This window comes from Pan troglodytes, chromosome 7, assembly GCF_028858775.2.
Source record: "Pan troglodytes isolate AG18354 chromosome 7, NHGRI_mPanTro3-v2.0_pri, whole genome shotgun sequence".
NCBI lineage: Eukaryota > Metazoa > Chordata > Mammalia > Primates > Hominidae > Pan > Pan troglodytes.
The window spans coordinates 9,508,385-9,517,430 of NC_072405.2; positions in this window are offsets into that span (position 1 = coordinate 9,508,385).

The following is a 9,046-nucleotide window of genomic DNA, read 5'->3' on the forward strand; positions in this document are numbered from 1 at the left end:
TAAATGCTCTCAAAATGTCTAGAGCTGTCATGACATTTTAATACTCTTATTTTCAAACATGTTAAAAAATTTCAACTTGATTTTTAAAAAATTTCCTTGGCCAATTTATCATGCCAGTTAGTTTCCAATAAAAGGAAATGTTAAAATACCAATACAGCATTCCCATTAATGCAATGTTCAGGCAAAATGAAAGATGGAACTTTTAATGAAATTATTAATAAATGTCATTATGCCAATAGTAAACAGCAGTATTCTCTAGCATTTAATTAATATTTTAATTAAATATTAAATTAAATTAAATTAAATTTACAGGCGCGGTGGCTCATGCCTGTAATCCCAGCACTTTGGGAGGCCAAGGCAGGCAGATGACCTGATTTTGGGAGTTCAAGACCAGCCTGACCAACATGGAGAAACCCTATCTCTACTAAAAATACAAAATTATCCGGGCATGGTGGCGCATGCCTTTAATCCCAGCTACTCAGGAGGCTGAGGCAGGAGAACTGCTTGAACCCAAGAGGCGGAGGTTGCGGGGAGCTCAGATTGTGCCATTGCACTCCAGCCTGGGCAACCAGAGTGAACTCCATGTCAAAAATATATATATATATATATATATATATTTAAAAAATATATATTTATTTTAAAGGAATTGTCAAAAATGAAAGCAATGATTATTTAACATGATAAGAAGGGCATCTTCAAAATGGGTTATGCTTATGAATGTACATATGAAATATACATATAAAATGCTGACAAAAGAATATTAAGAAAGAAATCTTTATTAAAACATAAAACTTTAAAAATTATACTTACTAAAATCAGGACTGTGTTCTTACAGTTGTTGGGCCTCCTTATGATTAAAACTATACTAAAATGCTACAATGAGTATTCTTGGTATCCATATTTAGAATTGTTTTTAAATGTTCACCAGGGGAACATTATAAATGATCACACTGTTGAAAATTGGTCCTGTCTTCTGCAATTTGTCTACCTAAATTTTATTGACAGAGAAGGTTCTTAAATCACTACCTGGTGTAAGGAAGCACTAATTGAATTCCATACAACAAATGTGTCACCAACCAAATGTGTCTGGGTCAGAAATAAGTGTCGACGTGCCAAACACCATGTTAAACACAACAAATGCTTTATCTTATTTCTATAGGTGCACATTTTACCAAAACCCTCCCCCATGACACTAAAATCATTGTCTGACCTTTCACTTTTATGATTGTGTTACAGCACCTTAAAAGCATTTTAAACTATATAAATAAGTGTTGTGTACATGTATATATACTTACACAAATATACACATATATAATATTAAATATGTATGTATAAAATATATAAATGAATATTGCTAAATGCTAAGTCATTAAGCATTGAACAACACTATAATTGAAGAACAGATGGTCACTCTTTTTCCTCTGTATCCACATTGTGTAAAAAGAAAGCTAACATTACAGCAGACCCCATTTATCTATGAAGGATATATTCCAAGACCTCCAGTGGGTGCCTGAAACTGCAGGTAGTAACAAACCCTCTATATGCTATGTTTTTTCTTATCCATACAGACCTAAGATAAAGTTTATAAATTAGGCACAGTAGGAGATTAACAAAAGTGACTAATAATACAGGGGAACAATTATAAAAATATGCGGCAATAAAAGTTATGCAGAATGTGCTGTCTCTCACAATATCTTATTGTGCTGTACTCACACTCCTTCTGGTGCTGATATGAGACCATATGATGCCTACATGATAAGATGGATTGAGGTGAATGACACAGACACTGTGACGTAGCAGTTAAGCTAGCATTGCCCTTCTGATGATATATCTGCGTGATGGTTAATACTGAGTGTCAACTTGATTGGATTGAAGGATGCAAAGTATTGATCCTGAGTGTGTCTGTGTGGGTGTTGCCAAAGGAGATTAACATTTGAGTCAGTGGGATGGGGAAGGCAGACCCATTCTTAATCTGGTGGGCATCATCTAATCAGCTGCCAGCGAATATAAAGCAGGCAGAAAAATGTGAAAAGGAGAGACTGGCCTAACCTCCCAGCCTATGTCTTTCTCTTGTGCCAGATGCTTCCTGCTCTTGAACATCAGCCTCCAAGTTCTTCAGTTTTGAGAGCTGGACTGGCTCTCCTTGCTCCTCAAGCTTGCAGACAGCCTACTGTGGGATCTTGTGGTCGTGTAAGTTAATACTTAATGAACTCCCCTTTATATATGTATCCTATTAGTTCTGTCCTTCTAGGGAACCCTGACTAAGGGAACCCTGATTAATACAATCTGCTTTCCATGACCCAGAATCATGGAGCCATGATAATGTCAGTTTTTTAGATGCCAGGAGCAGACAATGTCAATGGTTGGGGCTCCTCAACAGTTAAAGGATTGTTCCTGAAAACTTTTGGAAGAACATTGTGGTCAGAAGTGATCATCTCTTTTTCACTCATCAAACTGTTGCTTTGCTGGTTGTAATCTTTTGCTGATCGTAAGTGTGATATTAATGCTGTGTTCCATTCTGAGATTGTATGTCATAATTTTGCCATTTAATATGTGCAATTTGAAGGACTTTGGCAAATTTTGGCAATGTCCACATGGCTGGTTCTTCTTCCATTTCTTCTTCCTCTTCCTGTTTCTCTGTAGATTACTCAACAAGTTCTTCCAATTCCTCATTCATTAGTGCTTCTCCATGGCCCTCAACATGTTCTTCCACTTCTTCAAGTATGTTGGCAAATCCCTCTTCATCAACTTGGTTTGCTGCATGAATGATTTTCCTAACTTCTCCACCAATCCTTTGAATACTTTAAAAGGATTCACAGTTTCATTGCATAAGTTCTTCCAGCAGGCATTTACAGTTTCTGGTTTTAATTCATCCATTGCAGCTTTGAGGAATGTTATTGAACCAGCAATAGTGAATAACTTTCAGCACTGCATTATACCCACATTAAGGTCTTCACCAATTGCTGGTCACATGTAATCAAAGACCAGGTGGGTGAATGTGGCTTTGACAAAGCACGTGATGTCTCAGTCAAGGGACTGAAGCAATGAGCCAGTATTTGAAAGTAAAAATACAACTTGGCATTTTTATTTTCATAGGCAACACATTCAGATGGCCAGGTGCGTTATCTATTATTCATAGGACTTTAAATCTCAACCTTTCATTTTCCAAGTTTTTTTTGTTTTGTTTTGTTTTGTTTTTTTAGTTCTGGGGTGAAACATTGGTGCAAAGATTCCATAAAGAAGACGGCTGTCATCCACGCTTTCTGATTACGTTGCCAGAACATGGGCAGGGAATTTTTGGTTTCGTTTTTGAGAGCATGTGGGTTCTTTGCTCTGTGCCTGCATCCAGCTTCATCACCTGTCTCGCAGTGTTGCTGCCCAGGTTCAAGGTGAGTGTGTCCTTCCGTGTTTGACTCGCTGGTGCTCCTTTGGACTTCAGAAATGTAGGTCCCATTGGGCATTTCCTTCCAGAGGAGCCCCAGTTGCAGCACAATTGAAGTCTTGCTTTGGATGGTATTCTTTCTTTTGAGTCAACTTCTTCATCTCTGCTGTAAATGTGGCAGCAGCTTCTTCATCAGCAGACATGACCTCTCCAGTAATGTTTGGTTTTTTCAGTCCAAACTTATTTCTGAATTTGTACAACCATGCTTTCCTTGCAGACAATGGCCTTGCTGAAATTTTCATATGGGCTCGATGCTTTCTGACACAAACATTACTGTCAGTTGGAATACGTCTCCTGTTCTTATCTTCCACCCATGAGTTTCACTAAGAACTTATCACTCACTGTGGCCATGACTTCTGCAGTCTGATGTGTGACAGCAAAATCAGTCTGGATTTATTTCCGATTCCTTCACAATTTCATGGATAGAAAATTCACTTACCATAGATCTTAGCAACCTCAGCATATATTTTTTTCTTATTAAATCAAGAACTTTCACTTTTTCATTTAAAAGAAGCACTTATGGCTTCTATTTGGCATATCTGAATTGGCAGCATCATTACTCTAGTGCTATGGGGCCATTATCAAGTAAAATAAGGGTGACTTGAACAGAAATACTGCAGTGCCAGGACAGGAGGTGTGACTGTCGAGACAGACATTCGGTGACTCGCAGGCGTGTGTGGTACGTGGCGTGGATCTGCTGCCGTGTGTGGTAGGTGGCGTGGATCTGCTGCCATGTGTGGTACGTGGTGTGGATCTGCTGGGCATAGGGATGATTTATGTCCTGGGTAGGACAGGATGGGATGGTGTGAGATTTCATCGGGCTGCTCAGAACAGCACACAGTGTAAAGCATGTGAATTGTTTATTTCAGGAATTTTCCATTTAATATTTATAGATATTTGGCAGACCACGCAGAACGAAACCATGCAAAGCAAAACTCTGGACGGGAAGGACTGCTGTAGCAATAAGGCATGGACATGCCCTGTGCAAACTTAGTGGCAAGAGCCATTCTTAAACCAGGGAAGGAAGGCACTATTGTTATATGTAGTTATCACTGGAACCAAAGGTGGATGGGGGACTGTGATAGAAAACGTGGGTCTGGTTTTGGTTCTGCTGATAGATAACTGCGAGATATTTCCTGTATCTCTGAATTTTTATGGCTTTAATTACATTGTTTTTAAAATGAGGATCTCAGAGAAGATGGAGAAAGACTTTCCAAGACTGACTTATTTACACGAAAGAGCGATAAAATCTTAATGAATTATAGGTAGCTACCTAAGGGCATAGGAGAATGATAAAATTATAAACTTCCATGGGGAGTGCACACTTAGAAGAGGAGGGTACCAAGTTCCTCTTTAAGGGCATTTAACCCTGTGCTAAGGGCAGTTGACATGTATGAGTTGGCAAGACAACTAACAGAAAACTTACAGAGGCCTTTCTGCCTAGAAAAACCTGAAAATGGATATTGGGGAATGCATGAGTTCTAGAGAGAGTGGTGAAATCCTGTACATAAAAGATACAGACAGAGTTCCCAAACTCTCCAAAAGTTGTCAGTGACTGATCATGGAAAAATGCATGGGTGAAAAAACTCAAGGCAGTTCAATTAAAGCTGGAATATCTAAATTGAGACTAGAGCCGCCACCTTAGGTTTTCAGTTCAAGTTCAGTTAAGATTATTATTCATAAAACCAAATAATCAACCGGCATAAGATGGAAAGAACAAAAGTAAATCCTCCCAATTTAACCACCACAATGTCTAAGATACAATCCAAAATTATCTGACATATAAAGAACTAACAAAATAGAATATATTTTCCATAGAAAATAAAATGGACCTAAATTTAGATGTTGAAATAAGGCAGCCAAGGATTTTAAAGAGGTTATTCTAACTTGTATTTAATAAAGTAAAAGAAACTGTGCTTTCAATGAATGAATAGGAAATCTCAACACAGTAATAGAACTGGAAAAATGCAGGGTCTGACTTAGAAAATAAGAAAATTAGTAGATAGATTTAGCAGCCAAAGGGAGGTGATAGAGAAAAAAAAATGTGCGGAATACGTAGTACTGTCTCAGCCAAAATAGTGATATGAAATGTTCCAGAAATGTGGTAAATGTGGTTAAAGGTTAGTTTGTGGTGGGACTCAGGCAGAATAATTTTAGGAAAAAATATATATGAAGATTCACGATCTAGAAATCCCTTTCCATAATATCACCCATATCACCTCCCTTTGTGAACCTCACATACATTTTTAAACATAGATTTAGATAGGGGTGGGCGTAGTATGTCCTAGAAGGCAGGTCCCATCTGTAGGCTGTTGCTGTACAGCCCTCAGGCTAAGAATTATTTTTACATTGTTAAGTCCTATCTATTTATTTAATGTGACAGTTATTACGCAGACAACAAAACCTAAATTATTGACTGTGGCCCTTTAAAAAATGACTTTGATAATATCCAGCACCTTTTGGTTATAAAACTCTTCGTTTTTGGAGAATAGACAATTCCAAAGGTTATATGTATTCAGAATAGAAATGCTGAAAAATTCTCGTCATATAAGAGAGGACCCGGGGTATAGGGTAAGAGGAAAAGTGAGCTGAGCTGTGGCTCCGAGACGCCTCTGTATTCACGGCGAGATTGTCGTGGGGGTCTGACCAATAATGACAGGAGGAGATGCTGCAATCAGAGTCTTCCACGTGAGGGAAGAGATCCAAATTCCCCGGGAGGAGGCTTGGGTAATGCTGGCAATGAGGTGACTCAGTGCACTGCATGGCCTTTTTGGTAGGAAGATCAATGCAGATTCATATTTTCAGTGATAATTCAAATGCACACAAATAACAAACTAATTAAGAAGCTTTTTGGTTTACTTTTCATTTGTATGGCTAGTTCATTCCCTGGCTCTTATTAGCACAGAATAAAATGGTTTTGAAAAAAATAAATAAATGGTCAGAAGTCAATCAACTAGCATCAAAGTATTAATATTCAATAACAGATAGTTATCTTTCATAATCCTATTTTATTTATTATTATTATTTTGAAACAGAGTTGTGCTCTTATTACGCAGGCTGGAGTGCAATGGAGAGATCTCGGCTCACTACAACCTCCCCCCTCTCCGGGTTCAAGCGATTCTCCTGCCTCAGCCTCTTGAGTAGCTGGGATTACAGTCACCCGCCACCACACCTGGCTAATTTTTGGTATTTTTAGTAGAGATGGGGTTTCACCATGTTAGCCAGGCTGGTCTGGAACACCTGACATCAGGTAATCCACCTGCCTCAGTCTCCCAAAAGGCTGGGATTACAGGGGTGAGCCGCTGTGCCCAGGCACAATCCTATTTTATATGTAGCAAAATTTAAAGGGATATTTACAATGTCTAATAGTTCTTAGTTCTCATAAACCAAGTGTGTTACAGTCTACCTTTATTACATTTTCCATTTGCTTTTGACAGGCAGGGACTACAGATTGTGAGTGGAAAAATATCTTTTTGTCATCTTTATCGAATCACGGTTTGCGACTATTTTGTATGCCCCTGTAGATTTGATGACCCCCTTATTTGGAAGAATGCTTTTGGCGAATTGATTGGTTTGATGTGATAGTCTCTGTGATGTTTATAGAGTTATTTAGGAACCTGTTTTGTTTAATTTCATCTACTGAATATTGCCTAACACCAGGTATAGGGGCACACATATGTAATTTAACCAAAGATAAATGTTTGACCACCTAAAATATTGCAACAAAAAATTGTAATTAATTGCTTAATATAAATTACAATTAATTTGACATTCAAAATATTTTAAGTTATTTTTGCAACTGGTAGAGGACACTGATGACATTTACCTTCTCTTCATTGACAATGACGTCCAGTGTGGCTAAGACTGTGGCTTCGTTTTGCTGATATACTTTGCACAAACATTCCATTCAGAAACACTTGCTAACATACTTGAAAATATTCTTTTCAAAGATATTTTAAGCTAGGCCTGGTGTGGTGGCTCATGCCTGTAATTCCAGCACTTTGGGAGGCTGAGGCAGGCGTATCACTTGAGTTCAGGATTTCAAGACCAGCCCGGGCAACATGGCGAAACCCCCTCTCTATAAACAAAGACAAAAAAAAATAAGATATGTTAAACTTGAACTGCATGGGAGACAGCGAATAATTATGACATTTTAATTCTATAGACTGCATCATAGTATATTTTAATTGCATTCTTTGAGTTCATTTAGAACTCAGAATTGAATGTCTAGAAACTGGTCAAGGGATAGAGGAAATAGCTTTTTTTTTTTTTTTTGGAGGCAAAGTCTCCCTCTATCGCCCAGGCTGGAGTGCAGTGGTGCGATCTCGGCTCACTGCAACCTTCTCCTAGCTGGTTCAAGCAATTCTCCTGCCTCAGCCTCCTGAGTAGCTGGGACTACAGGCGCCCGCCACCATGTCCGGCCAATTTTTTTGTATTTTTTAGTAGACACTGGGTTTCACCATGTAGCCCAGGCTGGTTTTGAACTCCTGAGCTCAGGCAATCCACCCGCCTCGGCCTCCCAAAGTGCTAGGATTATAGGCATGAGCCACCGTGCCTGACCTCCATTCCTACTTCTTTACATTGTAATGTGAGAATTTGAGATTCATTATTAACCAAAGAGTTCAGTAAAATGCTTTCCATGGGCACGTTAGCAGCATCCATGGTAGCAACCACACCAACAATGTCATACACCAGACTGCAGCTCAAGGGAAGCCATGTCCTTGCACTTGATCACAAGTCCCAGCAGCTTTCTTAACTTCCAAAGACTGAACTTAGGACATCTGGAGCTCAAGCCGCAATTTTCATTAAAAAATTTAACAGAGAGCTCTTCCGTAGATATGCCAATTCTTGGTCTTGCACGCATTCATTTGTTGTAGATTAGGAATGTGTACATTATATTCACTTAAGAAAAAAATCTAAAGAAAAATACATTGTCAAGCGGAATCAGAGAGGGTTTCCTGAGTAGATTCTCATTATTAAAATTGTCACATGCAGATTATATAATTTATATGCATATATCAAAAGTATAATTTACTATCACGGTGGAATGCCTCAAAACTTTAAAAAGTATGACTTTGAAGAGAATGAAAGGAGTTTTGACTCTGCAGAAAATAACATGAATAATTCGACAGAAGCCGTAAATTACTCCCATTTTTCACTGAGCTTTTGCATTAAAATAGGCAAATCAGATTCTACACTTTTTCCCCTACATAGATGGAAAATATGACCATTAAATTCATATCGTTTTAACTAGTGTCACCCCCCAGTGATTAAGATGTGCATTCTTCAAGCATCAAAACACAGGCTGAAAAGTGGAGTTTCCAGAGAGAAGATTTTTCCTGGTCTCATAAACAAAAATGACTGTAACTTCTGTAATAAGAACACATCATGACAAATATGTCTTTTCAAAGGTAATGGCAGACCCAGGGAAGCATTGCAAGAAAGGAACATCAAAATGGGTGAAAATCATGCTGCATCTTTTTTATTTCTGGGAAATAATAATCTGCAAAAAATAATAACAACTTTAAGCTTGACTATTGGTATCATTTTAAAACAAATTCAAAGAAAAACACAGCTAGTCCAAGCTGTTCCTGTGCTATTTGA